The sequence below is a fragment of the Tamandua tetradactyla genome, chromosome 25, assembly GCF_023851605.1.
Source record: "Tamandua tetradactyla isolate mTamTet1 chromosome 25, mTamTet1.pri, whole genome shotgun sequence".
Lineage (NCBI taxonomy): Eukaryota > Metazoa > Chordata > Mammalia > Pilosa > Myrmecophagidae > Tamandua > Tamandua tetradactyla.
The window spans coordinates 40,305,457-40,331,480 of record NC_135351.1 but is presented as its reverse complement, the minus strand read 5'-3'; the positions used below and the strand labels follow the sequence as shown (position 1 = coordinate 40,331,480).

The following is a 26,024-nucleotide window of genomic DNA, read 5'->3' as shown; positions in this document are numbered from 1 at the left end:
TACTGAACTCAGGTACAACATCAGGAGTAGTGCCAAGGACAACCCACTTCTTTCAGTTATTTTCCCTTCAAAAAAAAATGTTACTGGTTTTTCGAAATGTTTACAATTGTCCTAGAGATTGCAATCCATAGAAAAATGCATAAAATGCGATTTCTACCATCAAATAAGTTAATATCCATTGGGGATACACACACAAAAAATAACTCTAATTAAGAACAGAATGGACTCCTGAAGGAAAGTTCTTCAAGAGGAAATTAAAATTTGGCTACTAAAGAAATGAAAGTTAGAAGCTAGTTCCACATAAGGACCACAAATGCATTATCTTCACAAAAGAGGAGATTTTGTTGGCCCTTCAAGTATAATTAAGTATTCAGGGTCTAAGTCAGTGGGTTCATGGAGGACAAGAACTGGGGCATGTTTTCTGAGTAACAGTGAATTTCCCTCATCACAACTAATGAAACATCTACAGAGCATGGCATTGAAGCAAAGGAGCACGCACTTCGCAATACAACAGAACTAGGTTCAAATTCTGATCCTCACTAGCATTTTTATTTTTTAAAATTTGTATAAGATACTTAAAATCTTAAGGTTTTAGTTTCTTAATTTACTTATTGGACTATAATATGTCTTATACATGATGCATAATGTGCTGGTTTGACGCCATTATGTACTCTAGAAAAGCCCTGTTCTTTAAATCCCCATTCAATTTTGCTAGGTGGAACTTTTAGATTGTTTCCATGGAGATATGACCTATTGTGGGTGGTAACTTTTGATTTGATGGTTTCCATGGAGATACATCTGCACCTATTCAAGATGGAGTCCTTTAAGAGGGAACCATTTTGGAAAGAGCTTTAGAGTCACCAGAACCAACAGAGCGAACAGAATGGTCGGAGCCCTGGGGAACCCGTTAAAGTTCCTGGAAGGGAAACTAGCAGACATTGCCATGTGCCTTTCCAGCTGAGAGAGAATCCCTGAACATCATCAGTCTTCTCGAACCAAGGTACATTTCCATGGATACCTTAATTTGGACATTTTTATAGCCTTGCCTTAATTTAGACATTTTCACAGCCTTGGAACTGTGAACTTGCAACTTAATAAATTCTCCTTTCAAAAAGCCATTCAGTTTTGGGCATATCAGGTATATCACATTCTACAAATTAAGCATATAATGAATATTGAATAAATGCTATAATTTTGACTAGATAGAAACACCGTAAATGATAAAACTCTGTGCAGCTACTAGATAGTATTATCGTTAATTATTGTTACTAAAATATTAAAGGTGCTTGGCTATAATAAAAGAGCACAGATTTAAAATCTTTTGCTCTGAAATTTCAAGAAATACCAGATTTGACATTTCTATTTGACAATAATAGCTATATATTTCATGGAAAAAACAATTTTTCTTTTCTTGTTATGTAAATATAAACAGGAAAATAAAAATCTGTTCAACTGTCACTGAGACATAAATTCAAATGTTTCCATCATTCAGTCTATTTCAAAATAGATTAGAAATATTTCTAGTCACTAAAAGTGCAGCTCACCTAAAATATAACTGCTTCTCTTTAGGTTTTTAAAGGAAATTTCAGTTAAAATAACTAAGTTTCTTGATGAAATCACCAAGGTGAACTATGAAACATGCTTTTCCTCCTTACAAATTCAACCTGAGCTTGACAGCAGCAGAGTTATTGATTAGACATCATCAGTGCTGACATATACTGAGAGAACATAATTTCATTTTATGGGCTGCTATGCTGTTAGATAGAATTTCATGTTAGGAAACGGCTATTGCCAGGCCTTTCATTATAGCCACTTTGAAGAATTTTGTTTTACATTGGAATAATATTTTCTTACACCACGTTGGTTTTCTAATGGTTTATCATTTGTAAATAATTTAACAATGACCTGTTTTATGTACTGTAGCATAGGGCATTGGCAAAATGCATCAGATGTGCTCAGATATGCGTTTAATCCTTGTGCTTGAAAGATGGTTTACCTTATAGCTATCTATATCCTTGAACCTGGGAATTTCTACTTTGGGACTTATATGTCATTGGACATCATTTTCAATTGAGTCCAACATACAATGTCTGTGTTTATTTTATTTATTTATACTCTGCCTATTCCCACTAAGGTTTCATAGTGGAGTATTAGCTTAGTTTTTGATATGTGCAAGACACAATTACATTTGTTATCTTATTTATACAAAGATGGAAAAGACCCAATGTTAATGCTCCAGAAGTACATAACTAGGGGGCTGTGGTGCTATTGGAGAAGAGAATTTAAAGTTTCCTGTTTTACAACAAGGAAAATACTCATGCCAAGTCCCTTCGGAAAGATAGCAGCCCTGTCCTTAGGCTGAATGAACATCCTTGGCTTGAGTTAGAAAGGGGCCCCTGCATGAACTGGTTCAGTGGAAACTCATTGTCAGCTAGTCCTGACAATTCAAATCAGGGTGATGACAACCTTCACTTATGTTTTGAAATCATTTTCAAGTTTTTGTTTGATAGAGAAGGTGATTGGCTGAGCAATATCAACATGCTAATGCTTGAAATGATTTGCTCTGCCCTATGAAATTTAAATGAATTTTTATTACCAAAATCCAGTACCAAAATTATTGGCTGAGTGACTGCTTATATAGAGGCTGACACTTTCTCCTGTTGTGTTCCCTATGATGGCAAACATATTCCACTCATATATTAAGAATATGTATCACTGTTTCCAAATCTTCACTTTCTCCTCTCTTCTCTCCAAGGGCCCCACTTCCCATCACCCCTTCTCATCTCTCTTTCCCTTCTTTCTTCTTTTCTTCCTATCCTCACCCATTGCTTTATAAATAAATTATTCTTAGGTTGTTTTGCGATTAATGCGTTGATTACTGAAATAGCCATGATTTAATTTAATGTAAATATTCTAAATGTTGATTAAGGTATAAATAAACAAAAGGACTGGGCTGTTATTATGAACTGTGTTAGATTTTATATGTTACAAGGCATTCAATGGCTCCAATACTTATTTTTGTGTATATAAGTGTATTCATATGTATATGTCTATATGTATACATGTGAGTATATATATATATATATATGCACACACAAGCACTCACATTAAAAATATTATTTCTAAGTCTATATGCCTCCAATCTTCAATCTAGCATGCAAGGGAAACGAAAAAACATGCATATTCCAGAATTTCTTTCTCCTGTTTATGTTGAGTTCTTTAAAGAAATCTAAGCCAAGAACATAATGTTCTCTCTTTTTGATGAATAGCTGATTCTGTTTTAAAAGGAAAATCCTTCCTTTCAAGAAGCTGTTCAATAGAATTATTTTTAAAATGACTCCATCTGGCTCATTGTAGAGTATCATTTAAAAATGTATGCTGAGTCTGAAGTATTTTATTTGGTCATGATACAAGTATGTGTGCATATACTACTTATCTCATTAACTAAGTCTTTGTTTCTGGGTATTGAGCTTGAGATTGACTAGTTACATAAATATTGATATTGACTGAGCTCCTGGGAGCAGCAAACTCAGACTTTAGTGATGTGTGTACAGCCAGAAAATGATGACCAGCCAAAGGTAGCCTTGCCAGTGATGTTACTAATTAAGTCCTTGATTACACAATAAATTAATATTTTATTTCTCTTTTGACTCTTTATGCATCAACTTAGCCCCATTTGCTGCAGCCATGCAGCCTTGCCCTTTCATTTGAAGTTCCTGGTAGAGTTAAATTTGAACAATATTAAAGCCTTCTGGAGATTGTTCTTTTGCTCTCACCTTCTGTCCTACTTTTTTATATGGTATCATCACCAAGAATTCCCAATTCAGTCTCTGGACAGAGCATTCTTAACTTTGAAATTCTTGTAATTGATGAAGGGCTGGGCTCAAGTGGTACATTCTTTGACACAGTTATCTGTTGGAGATAATAAACCTATAAAAATATACTATGGATTCCTCTGTCTGGGATGCTTTTGGTCTGAGCATAGGCTATTAAGAACTCGGTGTTTTGTCTCTTTATTTCTCATTACATGACATAATAAAGAAAATGAAATATTAGTAGGTGCCTGTCTATATCTCCTACTCTCTTTCTTTTTCAATTTCTTCTATAAACAGGGAAAATCAAGTGCCCAATAAATATAGCAGAGGGAATGAAGCCGGTGTCGTTGCTACACTGCACATATTCTTATAGCCTTCTAAATCGTAAAATGTTAACAGCAAAACTAAATCTTGACATGTTGATAGCTAAAACCATACTGCAATATGGCACATCAATTGCCTGTTATGTTCTTGAAAACCAAAAAATATTCTCTTCTGTACCATTAACATAAATCAAACCAGTTAAATGACTTTAATACTCCAGGTGGTTTTTGTTTGTTTGTTTATTTTTTTTCAGATGGTATATTTGTTGATGTCAATTTGGGAGGGGGTAGGGATATGAGATAGATTTTAGATTTGCTGTGGGGTTATGCAGACAAATCAAACCCAAGATGTTTTTCCAATGAACATTTCATATTTACCAAAATAATAACCTGTCATATGACTTTAAACTGTTTTCCCTTTCCCATGTTTCGGGAGATCAATGCAGTGCTCTAAGTGTCGCAGCTACAGCTGCATTTTCTCAAAGAATGAATGGTCTTTAAAGACTTCCATCATGCTATAGCTTTCCAGATGTGAGTTCCATCACTGCTGTGAGCAAGGAAAAGTACAAGATTTAGCAACACTTAAGCAACAGTACATTGTAGATAATTTTTGAAGCAGTGAATAACTGGAAAAATACTGGAAGTAATATTGGAACCCAGAAGACAGATATCAATTAATTTTTTTAACACTCATATAGCTGACAATATTCTTGTTTTTGAAATTTGGAGGGCTGAATGTGGTACTCAAGGCAAACAAGGTTGAGACCTCAGCATCCTCTCTGCCGACCACAAGTGACGGATTTTGCTCAAAGCTGCTCTATCCTCTCACTGCGATGAATAGTTTAATCCCTGAAGTTTGCAGCAGCTCATGTTTGGAAGTCTTTCATTTTGAAAATGCACAGAGCTCTACAAAACCTCATGAGTTCAAATAAGGTAATCAGACTTTGAATTTGTTTCTCAGGAGATGACTTTTATGTGTTGTGCCAGTCCACTGACTGACTAATGTTTATTTTCCCAATGTCCATCTGGTTCCCCTGGTAGTTTCTCCTGCATATGCTCAGATTCCTATTGTAGTAAAGCATGCTTTGTCTGGGATTTTGGCATCACACAGTTATATTCAAGAAATATGTCTGACACCTCTCAATCACAGGTCCTTAGAGCTCTCCCAGGTTGATCTCCTTCCTTATTCAAGGTTAAGTGGTAGAGATATGAATGAGAACCATCACAAGACTTGCCAAATACAGTCACAGAGTAGGTCACTCAAATGTTTATAACTTAAGGAAAAGTAAAATAAATGCAATGTAAACATGCAAATAAAGCGGCATTCAAAGGCTGAAAGAAAACAATATTGTTGGTTTAAGAAAACACAAGATGGCAGAAATATTATCAGTATTTATCAGAAATATGCACTGTAAAGATCGAGCTAATGTTGACATGGAAGGTTGGGAGTTTGAGAGCAAATTCCAGGTGGAGAAAGCATGAACAGAAGTGACAGTATCCAGGGGAAGTACAGATAATATAGTTGAAACATGGGGAGACTACAGTGGGCATTAGGAGATAAGTTTGGAAGGAAAGTTAGAACAACACTTTTATAGGCAAATGCCTGGGCACAGGATTTATATTAATCCAGAAACCTGTGAAATTTGAATGAAGTTTTTCAAAGGAGACACTATTATATTTCCATATGAATCTTGGGAAATATATCTGGCATAAATGATAGGTACAGATATAGGAAGCAGTATTCTGATTTTTTTTACCTAAAGAACTGAGTGTTTTGAACCACAACAACCTAAAGAGTAATGGGGATTTTCCAGTCTTAGATTGCACAACTAACTGGTTGCAGATGGTCTTAAACAAGTTGTCTTTATTTATTCACTAGGTAGGGTAACTAGTGATACTGACATGACAGGCTTCTAAGATTTTTCAAATAGCATACTTTCCACACTGCATTCCCATACGAATGAAAGTGAAACTGTTATTAGTGATATAGATATAGATGGCCATAGATATTATCTACCTAAGTTTTTTTTAGAAAGAAGTAACAAGAATAGATACCAGGTACGTAAATAGCAGTGTCTGGAGCAGGGTCTAAAGCTTTCAACTAGCAGAGTTCTGAAGATGATCAGGGTGGATGGTATGGGGCCACTTCTCAAAGCAGAAGACTTCTTCCCATCTCATTACAAACTTCAAGCATGCTTTTTTTTTTTAACTTAGGTTAAAATTATATAATCTAAGAATATTTTCAAAAGAACCATCTCCACTATCACTCCCTTCTATCATGGTATTTGTCAATGGGGATACTTTTCTCCTTATTTAAAACACACTGTTGTTCTAGATACCTTGGGCATCCATGCATATTTATCTACGTGTATTTTTCAAGTTTCAGAGTGGGTGTGAAAATTATACTCACACACGTGTATAAATACATTTTCAAAAACTCGATCAGATCAGCAATGCCTCATGCTATTACAACTTTTTCTCTTAAGGCTTCGCTCCTCTTACAGCTAGGAAGGGTCATCTGACAAAATGGTAACCAACAAGATAGAAACAGATGTGTTCTCGGAAGTTTTTTTGGTAACAGCTTTATTGATATATAATTCACATACCATACAATTCACACATTTAAAGTGTAGAATTCAGTGCTTTTTAGTATATTCACAGAGTTGCTGAAGGAAACTCCAAACCCTTTCCTTCCCCAACCACCTGAGTCCCAAACAACCACTCTGATCTACTTTCTGTCTCTATGGAATTAACTATTCTGGACACTTCATAGAAATGAAATTGCATTTATGTGGTCTTTTGTGACAGGCATATTACACTTAGTATACTATTTTTAAGACATTCATGTTGTGGCTTGTATCAGCGCTTTAATTCTTCATATTGTTGGATAATATCCCCTTGTATGAATATGCCACATTTATTTACCCATTTGTCAATTGAGAGACATGTGAGTCATTTTCGTTTTCTGACTATATGAATAGAATTGTGCTATTTTGACCATCTATATACACGTTTTTGTGTTAGTATAGGTTTTAATTTCTCTTAAGTACATACCCAAGAGTGCAACTGCTAGGTTACAAAATAATATGATGTTTAAGCGTAGACAGAATAACCAAACCAAACCAAAGTTTCCATTCCATCTTGCACTCCCACCAGCAGTACTTAAGAGTTTCAGTTTCTCCACATTCTTGGCAACCCTTGTTATCTATCTTTTTGGTTATAGCCATCCTAGTATGCGCAAACTGGTAGCTCATTCTGGTTTTGATTTTCATTTCTCTGATGACTAAAAGTTCTGAGCACCTGCTCATGCATTCATTGACAATATGCATATCTTCTTTGGAGAAACATCTATTAATGCTATACAGTAAAGGGTTTGTAGGGCAGATATAGAATGTTCAAGTACTACACATACCAAATAAAGGTCTGTACCTTACAGATGGCCTCTAAGCCCTTGGAAGATCCTGAGTTATGATTGTTGTTTTTAACCTGAGGCCTTGGACCACACCAGATAATTTATGCTCCAATGTCATGTATGGTGGAAGCCTTAGGCCTTGCAATGCCCATTTAACTCCTGGAAAGGTTAGAGACAGAGTGAGATCAGTTATGTGGGTCCCTGAATGAAAGCCAGGACACCAAGGCTAAGATGAGTTTCATGGACTGGCTGTACTTTATTTGTCACACATCACTATTGGGAGAATTAAGTGCAGTCGTAGGACCCCATTGGAAGAGGGCAGCTGGAAGCTCATGCCTCAGCTCCCCTGGTCTGTGCCCCATGTACTTTTATCCTTTTCTGATTTTATTCTGTACCCTTTTACACACCATACACACTCTGTACACACCATAACTGTGATATAACAACTTTTATGATTTCTGTTAGCCTCTCTAGTGAATTGTTGAACCTGAAGGTGGGTTTAAGGGTACCTAAACCAAGATCCCTTGCCCCTTTTTAATTGGGTAATTTATTTATATTATTGAGTTGTCATATATTCTAGATAAAAATTCATCATCAGATACATGATTTGCAAATATTGTCTCCTGCTCTTTAGCTTGTCTTTTCACTTTCTTCATGGTGAAGCAAAAAAAAAGTTTTCTTAATTTTTTATATAGTTATATTATTTATTCCCTTTTTTTTTTCCTTTGGTCACATGGTACTTTTAGTGTCACATCTAGGAGAGCTTTTCCTAATCCAAGGAAAGAATCCTATATTTTCTTCCAAGAATTCTATGATTTTCTCTAACATTTAGGTATATGAAATTTTGTGGCAGACACGAGGAAGTTGTCCAACCTAATTTTTTTCCATGTAGATATCCAGTTGTCTCTCTACCATTTGTTGAAAAGACTTTTCTTTCGCCATTGACTTGCCTTGGCACGTTTGCTGAAAATCAATTGATGGTAAATATAAGGAATGGGGTCCTGCAATGGTGGCTCAGTGGGAAAATTCTTCCCTACCATGCTGAAGACCCGGGTTGGATTCTTGGAGCCTGCCCATGCCCAATAAATAAATAAGTAAATAAAATATGTATATATATTCCATATATATATATATATATATATGGAATAATCTTGACTCTCAGTTGTGTTCTTTCGATTTATCCTTATGTTAGTAACATTCTGTCTTGATTACTATTGTTTTGCTGCAAATTTTAAAAGTGGAAAGTTTTAGTCCTCCAACTCTATGGTAATTTTAAATGATTTTGGCTATTTTGGGCCCTACAAACTGTGAATTTTTAGGATCAGTTTCAGCAAAAACTTTAGCTGATATTTTGATAGGGATTACGTTTAATTCGTAGGACAATTTCTGTATTGCTACCTTGGCAATAGTACATCTTAGCAATATTAAGTCTTCCAATCCATGAGCCAAGGTGTCTTTATGATTATTTGTGTCTTCTTTAATTTCTCTCAACAAAGTTTTACAGTTTTTAGAGTATAAAATTGCATTTTCTTTTAAACATTTACTCAAGTATTTTATTGATGTTATTAATGTAATATTCTTAATTTATTTCTGGATTGTTCATTTCTAAAGTATAGACATGACATTGATTTTTACATTTATCTCATCCCTTGCCACTTTTCTGGATTTTCTATATGTAAAATTATATTATCTACAAGTATAGAGATAGTTTTACTTGTTCCTTTCCAATCTGGACATCTATTATTTCATTTTTCTTACCTAATTATTCTGGTATAACTTTTAGTGCAATGCTGGATAAAAGTGGGGAAAGTGGAAATTCAGATCTTGATTCTGATCTTAGGGGGAAAGCATTAATTTAACCGTTAGTGATGTCAACTGTTGAAATTTTGTAGATGCTCTTTATCAGGTAGAGGAAGTTTCTTCCTACTCTAGTTTATTGGGAATTTTTATCATGAAATGGAATTGGGCATTTTCAAACTCTTTCTCTGAATCCATTGAGATGATAATCGTTTTGACCCTTAATCTGTTAAATCAGTGTGTTACATTAATGATTTTCAGATTTCAAACCAACTTTGCATTTTGGAATAAAACCCACTTGGTCACGGTTTATAATCTTTTCTTTATGTTGCCATATTATGTTTGTTAGTGTTTTAATGCCTTTTTTCAGACATATTTGTCTGTAGTTTTCTTTTCTTGTTATGAATTTGTCTGACCTTGTTATCAAGATGATACTGGCCTTGTGGAATAAGTTTGGAAGTTCTCCTTTCTCTTGCAGTGTTTGGAAGAGTTTTTGAAGAATTGGTATTAATTTTTATGTAAACATTTGTTAGAATTTACCAGTAAAGTCATGCTGAACTGTAATTTTTCTTGTGAGGTGTTTTTAAATATAATTTAAAAGAGTTTAGCTTAATCTCTTTGGTGTAAGTCTATTCAGATTGTTTTCTTCTTGAGTGAATTTTGGTAGTTTATGTCTTTCTAGGAATTTGTCCATATCATCAAGGTAACTGTCATAGTTTTTACTTATAATCATTTTTAGTTCTCTAAGATAATTAATGGCCCCTTTTTCAATCCTGATTTTAGTAATATGAACTTTCTGTCTTTTTTCCCTCGATTAATTGAGCTATAGGTTTGTCATTTTTGTTGAACTTTTCAAATAACCTGTTGGTTTTGTTGATCTATTCTGTTGTTTCTTCTACTCTGTAATTAATGTACTTTCAATTTAACCTAAATTATGTCCTTCCTTCTGATTGCTTGAGGTTTATTTTACTCTTCTTTCCAGTTGTATTAAAATGTAAGTGCAGACTTCCGGAGAAGATGGCGGCTTAGTAAGACGCGCGAGTCTTAGTTCCTCCTCCATAACAGCTACTAGAGGAGTAGAAACGATACAGAACAGCTCCTGGAGCCATGACAGAGATCAAGAAGACAACGTACCCCATTCTGGAACGGTTGACTGGCTGGGAGAACCCGCTCCAGTGAGATCACCGAGGGGCGTCGGCTTCCCCAGGCCAGGGCGGCAGGCGGCCAGAGTCCCTCCCTCCCCCCTTCCTGGGCCGACTGGGAGAATTGGACAGGCAGTCCCCTCAACCCTTGGCGGATGACGACCCCCCGCACACGGCCCCCCAGACCAACTGGGATAATTGGATCAGAGATCCCCAGGCCGCGGAGAACAGTGACCGGGGTCCCTTCCAAACACGTGGCTTCCCGGTCTGGCTGGGAACAGTGTACTCCCCGGGGCCGCGGGGGCTGGCGCCCTCCCACTAAGCTTCGCGCCCTGGGCCGGCTAGGAGATTCGGATGGGCACTCCCCCGGGCTGCGGCAGCCAGCGACCCTCCCCGCGTTCAGATCCCCGGGCTGGCTGGGAGATTCGGATTGGCACTCTTCCAAGCCGCTTCAGCTGGCGAACCTCCCCCACGGCGAGAGTTTTCCAAAGTTAAAGGGCCCACAGCACCTTTTACTGGTGGGACCCACAGACAAACGAGTGCCATGAATGCCACCTACAGGGCAGGATAAGAAAAACAGAACACAGAGATTTCACAGAAAAATCTTTCAACCTGTTGGGTCCAACACCCAGGGAAATCTGACTAAATGCCCAGACGCCAGCAGAAGATAACGGCTCACGCTCAGAAAATTGAAAATATGGCCCAGTCAAAGGAACAAACCAATAGTTCAAATGAGATACAGGAGCTGAGACAACTAATGCTGAATATACGAACAGAAATGGAAAACCTCTTCAAAAACGAAATCGATAAATTGAGGGAGGACATGAAGAAGACATGGGCTAAACAAAAAGAAGAAATAGGAAAACTGAAAAAACAAATCACAGAACTTATGGAAGTGAAGGACAAAGTAGAAAAGATGGAAAAAACAATGGATACCTACAAGGATAGATTTAAAGAGACAGAAGATAGAATTAGTGATTTGGAGGATAGAACATCTGAATTCCAAAAAGAAACAGAAACTATAGGGAAAAGAATGGAAAAATTTGAACAGGGGATCAGGGAACTCAAGGACAATATGAACTGCACAAATATACATGTTGTGGGTGTCCCAGAAGGAGAAGAGAAGGGAAAAGGAGGAGAAAAACTAATGGAAGAAATTATCACTGAAAATTTCCCAACTCTTATGAAAGACCTAAAATTACAGATCCAAGAAGTGCAGCACACCCCAAAGAAAATAGACCCAAATAGGTGTTCTCCAAGACACTTACTAGTTAGAATGTCAGAGGTCAAAGAGAAAGAGAGGATCTTGAAAGAGGCAAGAGAAAAACAATCCATCACATACAAGGGAAACCCAATAAGACTATGTGTAGATTTCTCAGCAGAAACCATGGAAGCTAGAAGACAGTGGGATGATACATTTAAATTACTAAAAGAGAAAAAAGCCAACCAAGACTCCTATATCCAGAAAAATTGTCCTTCAAAAATGAGGGAAAAATTAAAAAATTCTCAGACAAAAAGTCACTGAGAGAATTTGTGACCAAGGACCAGCTCTGCAAGAAATACTAAAGGGAGCACTAGAGTCAGATACGAAAAGACAGAAGAGAGAGGTATGGAGAAGAGTGTAGAAAGAAGGAAAATCAGACATGATGTACATAATACAAAAGGCAAAATGGTAGAGGAAAATATTATCCAAACAGTAATAACACTAAATGTTAATGGACTGAATTCCCCAATCAAAAGACATAGATTGGCAGAATGGATTAAAAAACAGGATCCTTCTATATGCTGTCTACAGGAAACACATCTTAGACCCAAAGATAAACATAGGTTGAAAGTGAAAGGTTGGGAAAAGATATTTCATGCAAATAACAACCATAAAAGAGCCGAAGTAGCTATACTAATATCCAACAAATTAGACTTCAAATGTAAAACAGTTAAAAGAGACAAAGAAAGATGCTATATACTAATAAAAGGAACAATTAAACAAGAAGACATAACAACCATAAATATTTATGCACCGAACCGGAATGCCCCTAAATACGTGAGGAATACACTGCAAACACTGAAAAGGGAAATAGACACATATACCATAATAGTTGGAGACTTCAATTCACCACTCTCATCAATGGACAGAACATCTAGACAGAGGATCAATAAAGAAATAGAGAATCTGAATATTACTATAAAGGAGCTAGACTTAACAGACATTTATAGGATATTACATCCCACAACAGCAGGATACACCTTTTTCTCAACTGCTCATGGATTGTTCTCAAAGATAGATCATATGCTGGGTCACAAAGCAAGTCTTAACAAATTTAAAAAGATTGAAATCATACACAACACTTTCTCGGATCATAAAGGAATGAAGTTGGAAATCAATAATAGGCGGAGTGCCAGAAAATTCACAAATACCTGGAGGCTCAACAACACACTCTTAAACAACGAGTGGGTCAAAGAAGAAATTGCAAGAGAAATTAGTAAATACCTCGAAGCGAATGAAAATGAAAACACAACATATCAAAACTTATGGGCCGCGGCAAAGGCAGTGCTAAGAGGGAAATTTATTGCCCTAAATGCTTATATCAGAAAAGAAGAAAAGGCAAAAATGCAGGAATTAACTGTCCACTTGGAAGAACTGGAGAAAGAGCAGCAAACTAATCCCAAAGCAAGCAAAAGGAAAGAAATAACAAAGATTAGAGCAGAAATAAATGAAATTGAAAACATGAAAACAATAGAGAAAATCAATAAGACCAGAAGTTGGTTCTATGAGAAAATCAATAAGATTGATGGGCCCTTATCAAGATTGACAAAAAGAAGAAGAGAGAGGATGTAAAGAAATAAGATCAGAAATGGAAGAGGAGACATAACTACTGACCTCACAGAAATAAAGGAAGTAATAACAGGATACTATGAACAACTTTACGCTAATAAATACAACTATTTAGATGAAATGGATGGGTTTCTGGAAAGACATGAACAACCAACTTTGACTCAAGAAGAAATAGATGACCTCAACAAACCAATCACAAGTAAAGAAATTGAATCAGTCATTCAAAAGCTTCCTAAAAAGAAAAGTCCAGGACCAGACGGCTTCACATGTGAATTCTATCAAACATTCCAGAAAGAATTAGTACCAACTCTCCTCAAACTCTTCAAAAAAATCAAAGTGGAGGGAAAACTACCTAATTCATTCTTTGAAGCCAACATCACCCTCATACCAAAACCAGGTAAAGATATTACAAGAAAAGAAAACTACAGACCAATCTCTCTAATGAATATAGATGCAAAAATCCTCAATAAAATTCTAGCAAATCGTATCCAACAACACATTAAAAGAATTATACATCATGACCAAGTAGGATTCATCCCAGGTATGCAAGGATGGTTCAACATAAGAAAATCAATTAATGTAATACACCATATCAACAAATCAAAGCAGAAAAATCACATGATCATCTCAATTGATGCAGAGAAGGCATTTGACAAGATTCAACATCCCTTCCTGTTGAAAACACTTCAAAAGATAGGAATACAAGGGAACTTCCTTAAAATTATAGAGGGAATATATGGAAAACCCACAGCTAATATCATCCTCAATGGGGAAAAATTGAAAACTTTTTCCCTAAGATCAGGAACAAGACAAGATGTCCATTATCACCACTATTATTCAACATTGTGTTGGAGGTTCTAGCCAGAGCAATTAGACAAGAAAAAGAAATACAAGGCATCAAAATTGGAAAGGAAGAAGTAAAACTATCACTGTTTGCAGACGATATGATACTATACATCGAAAACCCAGAAAAATCCACAACAAAACTACTAGAGCTAATAAATGAGTACAGCAAAGTAGCAGGTTACATGATCAACATTCAAAAATCTGTAGCATTTCTATACACTAGTAATGAACAAGCTGAGGGGGAAATCAAGAAACGAATCCCATTTACAATTGCAACTAAAAGAATAAAATACCTAGGAATAAATTTAACTAAAGAGACAAAAAACTTATATAAAGAAAACTACAAAAAACTGCTAAAAGAAATCACAGAAGACCTAAATAGATGGAAGGGCATACCGTGTTCATGGATTGGAAGACTAAATATAGTTAAGATGTCAATCCTACCTAAATTGATTTACAGATTCAATGCAATACCAATCAAAATCCCAACAACTTATTTTTCAGAAATAGAAAAACCAATAAGCAAATTTATCTGGAAGGGCAGGGTGCCCCGAATTGCTAAAAACATCTTGAGGAAAAAAAACGAAGCTGGAGGTCTCGCGCTGCCTGACTTTAAGGCATATTATGAAGCCACAGTGGTCAAAACAGCATGGTATTGGCATAAAGATAGATATATCGACCAATGGAATCGAATAGAGTGCTCAGATATAGACCCTCTCATCTATGGACATTTGATCTTTGATAAGGCAGTCAAGCCAACTCACCTGGGACAGAACAGTCTCTTCAATAAATGGTGCCTAGAGAACTGGATATCCATATGTAAAAGAATGAAAGAAGACCCGTATCTCACACCCTATACAAAAGTTAACTCAAAATGGATCAAAGATCTAAACATTAGGTCTAAGACCATAAAACAGTTAGAGGAAAATGTTGGGAGATATCTTATGAAACTTACAATTGGAGGCGATTTTATGGACCTTAAACCTAAAGCAAGAGCACTGAAGAAGGAAATAAATAAATGGGAGCTCCTCAAAAGGAAACACTTTTGTCCATCAAAGAACTTCATCAAGAAAGTAGAAAGACAGCCTACACAATGGGAAACAATATTTGGAAATGACAGATCAGATAAAGGTCTAGTATCCAGAATTTATAAAGAGATTGTCCAACTCAACAACAAAAAGACAGCCAACCCAATTACAAAATGGGAAAAAGACTTGAACAGACACCTCTCAGAAGAGGAAATACGGATGGCCAAGAGGCACATGAAGAGATGCTCAATGTCCCTGGCCTTTAGAGAAATGCAAATCAAAACCACAATGAGATATCATCTCACACCCACCAGAATGGCCATTATCAACCAAACAGAAAATGACAAGTGCTGGAGAGGATGCGGAGAAACAGGCACACTGATCCACTGTTGGTGGGAATGTCAAATTGTGCAACCACTGTGGAAGGCAGTTTGGCGGTTCCTCAAAAAGCTGAATATAGAATTGCCATACGACCCAGCAATACCATTGCTAGGTATCTCCTCAAAGGACTTAAGGGCAAAGACACAAACGGACATTTGCACATCAATGTTTATAGCAGCATTATTTACAATTGCAAAGAAATGGAAACAGCCAAAATGTCCATCAACAGACGAGTCGCTAAACAAACTGTGGTATATACATACGATGGAATATTATGCAGCTTTAAGACAGAATAAACTTATGAAGCATGTAATAACATGGATGGACCAAGAGAACATTATGCTGAGTGAGTCTAGCCAAAAACTAAAGGACAAATACTGTATGGTCCCACTAATGTGAACCGACATTCGAGAATAAACTTGGAATATGTCATTGGTAACAGAGTCCAGCAGGAGTTAGAAACAGGGTAAGATAATGGGTAATTGGAGCTGAAGGGATACAGACTGTGCAACAGGACTAGATACAAAAACTCAAAAATGGACAGCACAATAATACCTAATTGTAAAGTAATCATGTTAAAACACTGAATGAAGCTGCATCTGAGCTATAGGTTTTTTTGTCTGTGTGTTTGTTTGTCTTTTTTTTCTTTTTCCTTTTCTTTTTTTTTACTATTATTATTATTTTTATTTTTTTCTCTATATTAACATTCTATATCTTTTTCTGTTATTTTGCTAGTTCTTTTCCTAAATCGATGCAAATGTACTAAGAAATGATGATCATGCATCTATGTGATGATGTTAAGAATTATTGATTGCATATGTAGAATGGAATGATTTCTAAATGTTGTGTTAATTTCTTTTTTTCTTTAATTAATAAAAAAATAAAAAATTTAAAAAAAATGTAAGTGCAGGTTATTGATTTTTAAATATGTCTTCTTTTTTTAGTATAAGCATTTAAATTTCTCCATAAAACTGCTTTAGCTGAACCCCATATGTCTGTTATGTTATGTTTTCAATTTGATTCTTCCCAAAGTATTTTCTAATTTCCCTTGTGATTTATATTTTGATCCAATTATTATTTAGGCATATTTTATTAAATTTCTATACATTTGTGAAATTCTCATGTCTTTTTCTATTTTCTAATTTATTTCTTTGTATGTGACAAATATATTTTGTATTATTTCTGTATTTTAAAATTTATTTGGATTATTTTACGGCCTAGAAGATGGTCTATGTTGGAACATGCTCAATAGGTACTACAAAACAATGCAAATTCTGTTGATTTGAATGGAATTTTCTGTCCTAATTTTCTATTAGATCTATTAGGTTTTATAGTTTTGTTCAGTTCTTCTATATCCTTGTCCATCATCTGACTACTTATTTAGTTGTCATTGAAATTGAGTTATTGACATATCTTATTCCATTGTTCAATTGTCTTTGTCCTTAATTCTTTCTGTTTTTGCTTTTGTGCTTTGTATCTTTGAAATTAAAGTGTGGGCCTCTAAATGTCATAGAATTGGATTGGGCTTTTTATATAATCTGAAAAGTTGCATGTTTTGTTTGGATTATTTAATCATTTTCATTTAAATGTTATTATTGATAAAACCAGACTTGTATCAGGCATTTTACTCTTGTTTTCTGTATGTTGCTTGTAATTTTATTCTTCTATCACCCCTGTATTGTTTTCTTCTTTATTAAATGTATTTTTTCTTTACTTTAACATTTTAATTATAATGAGTTTTTACTAAATATTTTGGAGTCATTTCATCAATGGTTGTTTTATTAGTGTTTGCCATATACAGCCTGACTTTTCAGAACTGACTTCAGGTTTATACTTCCAGTGAAACGTAGGAAAATTACTCCTACGTAACTCTATTCCTTTCCCCCTTTTTGGATTATTATTGTTATACATAATGCATCTATTTTACAAATTCAATGGTACAATTTTATAATTATTCATATAGTTTATGACTTTTAAAGATTCTGAGAGAATAAAGAAGATAAGGTATGTATTTACAGAATTTGTTATATTAAACTCTTATTTACCGTTTATGGTTCTCTTCATTTGTTACTACGGATATGTTGCCACCCAGTGTCATTTCCTTAATCCAACATAAATTTGCTCCCAATAACCTCTTTTTTCCTCTTATTTTCAAATATATTAAATTTGTATATGTTGTAGACCTGACAATACATTTATTCACATATTATTTTATAAAATTGTCTGTAAACTTGGAGGAGAGGAAAGAACAAAATGCATTTACATGGTCTTTTTAAACTACATTTATTAGTGCTCTCTTTTTTTCATGTATGTATTTGAATAATTGTCTTTGGCTACTTACTATCAACCTGAAAAACTAAAGAACATAAGCTGGTAGCTTTTAAGGCAAGTCTGTAGCAACAAAATTTCTCAGGTATTTATCTGTAAATTTCCTTGGTTCATATTCATTTTTAAAAGATAGTTTTCGGCATATAAAATTCTTGGCTGACAGCTTTTTGTTTCTTTCAGCACTTCAATATGTCATCCACTTCCCTCTGGCCTCTATTGTTTCTGATCAGAAGTTGATTATTAATTTTGCTGAAGATCCCTTAGACATGTCAAACCATTGTGCCTTGCTGCTTTTAAGAATTGTTCCCTTGTCTTTGGCTTTCAACATTTTTACTATGATGAGTCTCATCAAATATTTCTTTGCATTCTTCCTACTTTTTAAGAAGAATTTGAGCTCCTTGTGATTCTTGTATGTGTGATAAAATTTTTCATCAAATTTGAGAAGCTTTAAGCCATGATTTCTTTAATATTTCTTTCTTCCTCTCCTCTTCCTTGGTATTCCTATTACACAAAATGGTGTCTCACATTTCTCTACGGCTCTGTTCATTTTTCTATATTTTGTCTTCAGTGTGTTCTTCATAGTGTATCATCTCCATAAATCTGTCTTTAAGTCATGGATTATTTCTTCCCCTATTTCAAATGTATTGCTGCTGTCTTCTAGTGAATTTTTACATTTAAGCTATGTTTTCCTCTTCTAGTGAATTTTTAAGTTTAAGTTATTATAATTTTCATCTGATGAATTTCTTTTGGCTATTTTTATAATTTCTATCATTTTATTCTTATTCTTTATCTGATCAGACATTATCATCCTACCTTCATTTATTTCTTCACCATGATTTCCTTTAGTCCTATGAACCTATTTATAGTGACTACTTTGGAGGCTTTATTTGTAAAGTCTGACATCTAGGCCCTTTTAAAGATAGTTTTGTTTGCTGCATTTTTTTTCCTGTGTATGGGTCACATTTTTGTTAGGGCCTGTTATTGTTGTTGTTTGCATGCGTATTTGCAAGTTACACATACAACTTGCATTGTATGGAAGTGGGATGACATACTGAAGTGCTGAAAGAAACAAGTGAGTTAGCTCGACTATGTTAATGAAGTGCATTTTCCCCAAAGTGCAAAGCCTCTAATGTTTTCCTCAGTGGTCACAGCTTTCAGCATGCACGTGGTCATGCAGGATGACAGTGGTTTCATTAGGACTCTTTACCTATCTCATTCCCTTGTCCCTGTGTTAATTCTGTGTATCTCTGTTGATGTCATGCCCAGCTCTTAGCCTTCATTGATTTTTCTCTATTACTCTCTTGTTTTGTGAAAATATCTTGGAACATAAATTAGTTCACAGTCTGATCGATTAAATCCAGACCTCGTAGCAAGGGTAGTTTTTGATGTCCTTGTGGAAGTTTGTTCTGATCCCAGGGTGACTCTTCCAAATTGTCTTTACTGTCAGTACTCCCTACAGAATGAGCTCACCCGCTGTTCAGTTTATTGTTTATGGAGCTACTAGCCTTCCATTAATTTCTCTTTTTTAAATTTTTTAATACTTTTTAAACATAACAACATATAAACATGAACATTTTTACCACAGGATCATTTCATTCTTGGTATATAATCAATAACTCACAATATCATCAACATAGTTGTTTATTCATCACCATGATCATTTCTTAGAACATTTGCATCAATTCAAAAAAAGAAATAATATGAAAAAAAAGAAAAAATTCATACGTACTATACCCCTTACCCCTCCCTCTCATTGGCTGCTAGTATTTCCATCTACTCAATATATTTTAGCCTTTGTTTCCCTTATTTTTTCTATACTACTTACCACTCCCTTTTATTGATCACTAGTATTCCAATCTAATAAATTCATTTTAACATTTGTTCCCCCTATTATTTATTTATTTCTAATCCATATGTTTTACTCATCTGTCCATACTGTAGATAAAAGGAGCATCAGACACAAGGTTTTCACAATCACACAGTCACATTGCAAAAGCTATATCATTATACAATCACCTTCAAGGAACATGGCTACTGGAACACAGCTTTACATTTTCAGGCACTTTCCTCAAGCTTCTCCATTACAGCTTAACTAAAAAGTTGATATCTATATAATGTGTAAGAATAACCTCCAGGATAACCTCTCGACTCTGTTTGGAATCTCTCAGCCATTGACACTTTATTTTGTCTCATTTCTCTCTTTCCCTTTTGGTCTAGAAGGTTTTCTCCGTCCATTGATGCTGCATCACAGTTTATTCTAGGATTTCTGTCCCATGTTGCCAAGAAGGTTTACACCCATGGGAGTCATGTCTCACATAGAGAGGGGGAGGGCAGTGAGTTGGCTTGTCATGTTGGCTGAGAGAGAGAGGCCACATCTGAACAACAAAAGAGGTTCTCTAGGGGTGACTGTTAGGCTTAATTTTAAGTAGACTTACCTGATCTTTGCAGAGATAAGTTTCATATGAACAAACCCCAAGATTGAGGGCTCAGGCTATTGCTGTTCTCTTAATTTCTTTTTCTTTTTTTTTTTTTCTACATGGTCAGACACCAGGAATCGAACCCTGGTCCTCTGGCATCGCAGGCAAGCATTCCTGCCTGCTGAGCCACCGTGGCCCGTCCCTCTTAATTTCTTAACAACAAATTATTATTATTTTTTTATTTCTGGTAATACCCTTAGGCTTGAATTTCCCTCTACCTTGTTCCAAATAAAGTCAGTTCCTTTGGGGAGAGCTTTGCATGGTCGTTCTCAATGCCCTCCTTTCTCCGTGGGCAAAATCTCCAAGCCACTTCCCTAGAATTGGGAGTGGGGATAGTGTCTCATGGCTGTTGGAGTGAGACCCTTGCTTTAAGAGAGCAATTCTAAGCTGGGGAGGCTGCCTCTGTAATTCTGAGCTTACCATTCCCAACAAGGAATGCAAACTCTATGGGTGAGCTGGAGTGAGGACAATTAGGACCCTAATATTCTCAGTCTACCAAACTTGGGACAAAGCCTCAACTCTCCAAGTGATGGTTGGTTGGAGGAAGTGAGCCAATGCACACTCATGGAATTTAGTCTCCGCAGCACTGTGCTGGGGAGTATGAGAAATGTTGGTGGTTCATTTCCTGCAGAGATAGTGTAGCCCTTGCCTGAAGCTGTGGAGAGAAGGAGACCATCTTCTTGGCCACACACACAGTACAGCTTTCATCGTGCTGAGCAAGGAGGGACAATAGGAATGGAGCAGGTCACGGTTCATGTGCAATAAACTTCTACTTTTCTTACAAAGATTGATTAGCTATTCCTTAATAAATATTTCTGTGTTTGCTGTGTACTCTTAAGACAATATCCAAAGACCTAAATGACTGATTTTTTTATATGCTACATGGCAGGGGTCAAGTTTAAATGACTGATTTTGATAAATAATAACCATCAGTTTTGGTCGTTTCACTGGGGAGTAGGTCCACAGAATCCTTTAGGCCACTATTCAGGTGTTGTACATTTTCTGGGAAGTTTCTTTAAATGTTTTATTTCTAATTTTGACTCTGACCCTTCGTCCTTCATCTTACTTGGGATGTGAGTGTTGGGTAGAGATGGAAAAGCCGTCGGGTGACAACTGAGAGGCCTGAATGAGAGTAAAGCCAAGAAAAGAAAAGGTCTATGGGTGCGAGCTTCATTGAAGAGCAGACAGATACCAGCTGCCCTGCACTCATACCACAGATTGTAGGCTTTCCGTTACATGAAGACAAACAGGATATTAACTGATAAAGATCCATATTTTAAGCTTACTTCTGAATATGACTTATATGCCCTAAAGGAATCCCAAATTTAACATAAACAATTTTAAATCCACTTCTCCTTTCAATCCTGTCCTTTTTTTTTAACTATTATTTCCTGTTTTATTTATAGGCACCCAAATCCTAAAAGTCTCCTTAGCCCAAAAACTAATATATTGTCCTAGATTCCTCCCTTCTCTTGGTTTAAGCAATCAGTAAATTCTATTTCTGCCCCCCTAAAAGCCCCTCAAGTCCTTCTCTTCTCGTGTCTCAATGTGAGCCTTTATCAAACCTCACTTGAACTGCTACAGGAATCTTTTTATCTTCCTTCTTGTCTTCACCCTCCATACTGGTATATACTACATACTAGGTGACCATTTAAAAGACATGTATGACCTCAAATTTTTTCATTTAATCCCTTTTCCTTTAAACTGGATAAGGTTCTAATTTTTCTTGATATAGCACAAAGGGTCTCCATAAATTCATCTTTGGCCAGTTTTTCTGCTTCATGTCCTATCACTCCCCCAATGCAAACCAAGTGACCGAGTCATGGACAAAGAAAGTTGGTGGGAAAGGAGGTTAGGAAGAGAGGTGAAGAGAAGACAGATCCTGAAGCACCTTGAGTAGCATGTTAAGAATTAAGGTGAAACAGTTTGATTGGTTTTAACGGGACAATGGCATTATCAGCTGTTGTTTTAGAGAGAGCCCTCGAGTAGCATTGCAAAGAGATATTGAAGGCCAGCAACACTGATGGGGCAAAAGAGAAACTCACGAGGGCTCATTGCCATAGTGCAGGAATACGCTGAAGGTCTGGACCAGTTGACTGTGGAGATGGAGATAAGATTGCTCCTGCCAAAGAGAACAGCTTTAACAGATAGCAGTGATAAATTAGACTGGCATCAAGAATAAATTTTGTGTTTTGTGTCTCAAGAATCTGGCCTGATAGGTAAATGATGACTTTATTTTAGATTTAGAGGAATCGTGTAGCCTAGCCTTGTTATTTCATAAGTGACAACATTTCATGGATGGTAAGTGATTTGTCCAAGGTCTTTCATGTTTGTCTTTTCCTGGATGGACCAAAATATGCCTCTTCTAATTCCCATTTGAGCACTTTTTCCAACACGGAGTGCTCTATTCACAGCTCTTTCAGTTTTCATGCTATACAAGATGATGTAATGAAAAAAAAGGAGTTTCACTTTCTTCGTTGCTCCACAAAAAGGTCTGGGTAATGTGAATCACACAGTGATAAGAGCTGCCATTTGCAGACGTTGTCTGAAATTTATGAGACAGTTATAATCTAATCATTCTATTTTTAGGATTAAAAGTTCAAATTCGACCCAATTTTGTAATATGAAAAAAAAATTCATGACACTTTCCCTCCTTAATAAATAATTTATCATCAGATGTAAAGATATAGTGATGTTTTATGTTAAATAATAAGGAGCTATCCTTATGTAATGTCAGATAATAAAATTTAAAAATCAAATGGATTTCAGTTTAACAGCATTGGTGATTTTGCACATATAAAAGTGAGTCTGGCTCAAATTTTAAAATAAGGAGAAGGGCTCATCGCAAGCATTTGGGAAAATAGCTAAATATTTTTTAAGTGTGTTTTTAAGTGAGAGAGTTAATAACACCTTATTATAGCCACAAAACTGAAGATAAGAAAATGTGTATCGCTGATATCTCTGATCCAGTGGGCAAGTACAACACTCTGCAGAGAAATAACACCACCCATATGAACTGTGGATTACTCTCGCAGCTATCCTGTTTGATGAAGTCTGGAGGAAGCACTAAGCTCTCAACTACTAAATGCCTCTCAGCTCTGTTGATGAAACAGAAGGGCATTGATAAAAGGGGGACATTTTCCATATTTAATCTTTGGAATAAAAATTTCATTAAAAGTATGCACTTGAGTTCATAAACATCCACAAATAATTCTTTTTTATACTTAGACAAAACTGCTTAGTCTTCTTCTTGCTTTGATTGCAAAGATGATGTGTTCATTCATTGAACTTAACCACAGGTTTGTTGCCCTCTGACAATATTTGTCTTTAAGCTACTTTTCCTTGATCCAAACAAGTAGCTCCTTTTAAGTCAGCTTCTTTCCACAAGCTTCTGTCAGTAAACATATCTTTCTAGCTTCCAGTTACTTTACTTTTTTTTAAATAACCACTCTATAAACACTATCTCACTTAAGTTCTAAAGTTAGTTAGCCTGTACACCTTGATTCTATATCTTATGACTCATTAACTTATGAAACTTTGAATAATCACAGACATTAATCTCAAATGAGACAAAATTGATTTCCAAATGTAATTAATTCTCTTGCATTCACTTTTCAATTCTACTCTCGTTCCTTCTGTGTCCTTGCCCCATCTTTCTCACCCACCTTTCTCACCAGGTTAGAATCTGCTGGCCCTGCATGTCATATGAACTCAGGTTAGAGTACTCATCATTTGTAAATGGGGACATTTGCTGGAAACCCAGTTCTTACCCATTTTAGGGATGCATATAGGGAGACAGAGATAATGATTAATTAAACACATCACAATAAAATTTAACAAGATAGAATAAGTAATATGGCTTGTGAAGAACTGTTAAGCTGCATAGGCATAGCACCAGATGTTTCTGAAATGGCCCCCTTCCTTTCCTTTTGAGACCTTCGGCACCATTGTTGCATGATTCTATAAAGCGCATGCTTTCCCTGAAATAGAGAACATTAGTGTCACCACTACATAGATGCCAATGAATAGCACTGTGAATCCTTTCACACAGAGAGCCATTCACTAATTGATTACTTCACTAATTCACACCACAAGTAGGCAGCCTGCATCTCAGATGAGGCAGGCTTGTGCAGAATCATTTCCAGGAGGTTTTACAGATTAAACAAAAACAAAGCTCAAAAACTTAAGTAACTTGTACATGGTCACATTTGTAGTAGCTAAACACATGGCTAAGCAATACCAAAAAGTCCATATGCTTTTCATTCCATTTCACTGACCTCAAGGATCTCCTGGTTTAGTGAAGGAAATGCACAACTGAATAAATAGTTTTAACATGCAGCATGAGAAGTTTTTGTGCTACAAGGGCCTTCACAAAATCCTCTTCTGGAACACTCCTAAATTCAAGAAAATATTACTTAATAAATATGTGTGGTTTTGTGCTACAAGGGCCTTCACAAAATCCTCTTCTGGAACACTCCTAAATTCAAGAAAATATTACTTAATAAATATGTGTTTTTAATCATTAGAATGCCTTCTAAAGTAAATGAGGCCCAAATAGATTGTGCAACTTGCCAGCAATACTCCAGTTTGCATATAGACTTCTGTGTGGATGGTTCAAATTGTAAATGTGTTATGGCTTTAATTGTGACTTTAAAAATAATTAGTGCTTTTGCTTGGAGTCACCACAAGTAAATTTCTGGGCGTCACCTTGGCCACCCTTGAAGGGAGTAAGTTTCCTGGGCTTGTCCTGCTCTTCAATAGAGTTGGAGCCTATAAGGGGAGAGAAAGTTAGTGAAGGCTTCTGTCCAGGAGAGTATAAAGTAACAGGTCCCATCCCTGGCTCTGTGGTGCATTTCGAGCTTTACTGATGGAAGTTTCTGCCTGCCTCCGACTTCATGCAAAGATTCCATCTCTCTCAGAAGAATCTCCAACAGGACCACTGATCCTGCCCCTTCTTCACTGCCATTGCCACCCAAATGTGTGCAAACTGGCCATGAATTGAAATCCTAACTCTCCTCTTTGGTTTGAAAGCATCCCACTTCCATCCACCGTTTGGGGGTGGTGGTGGGGAAAAAAGAGTATTAAGATTTTTTATGTTTTTATTTCATACTATAAGTTCCTGTTTCTGAATAAAGTTCCACTCATTGAGAGAAAGAGTAGCCTATACAGATTTTACTTTTAAATTTAAAAATTATCTTTCATCAGACAGATCAACAAGCTATATCTGAGCTAAATATAAAAAGCAAAGAAACATGAAAAAGAGAGAAATGAGTTATGATTGAGAGTAGAATACTCTTGAAATTTTCACAGAGGGGCCAACACCTTTGAGGGTCAGAAGCAAAAAAATAATAGGAATTTTCGCTCAAAGAAAAGCAGAGAAGTAACTCCCAGGCTAAAGAATGTGTCTGTGTCATGTGTCTTTGAATGAAAGTTTGAAGAGTTTCAGCTGCATTGGGAATTCCTGAGAATGACAGATGGGGGAAGGTGACGTGGTTGAGAACTGAGTAGGTTGAGGCCAAATTATAACTACCATCGTAAGGAGACTAAAATTTGATAATGAGGATAATTTTCATAGATTTGCCTTTCTAATTTATATCAGTCAGGAAGGAAACATGAATGAAGTAGTCTCTGTGCAGCAACAC

General features: G+C 36.0%; 1 long non-coding RNA gene across 2 annotated transcripts in view; it reads left to right on the top strand.

Moving 5' to 3' along the window:
• The first annotated feature begins 821 nt into the window (after nt 1-821).
• The window catches only part of LOC143669181 (uncharacterized), an 86,022-nt gene continuing 60,819 nt past the window's right edge, over nt 822-26,024 (top strand). For both annotated transcript variants that reach the window (XR_013168767.1, XR_013168768.1), the window contains exon 1: nt 822-886. This is a non-coding gene — a long non-coding RNA (uncharacterized LOC143669181). The remainder of the gene's footprint in view (nt 887-26,024) is intronic.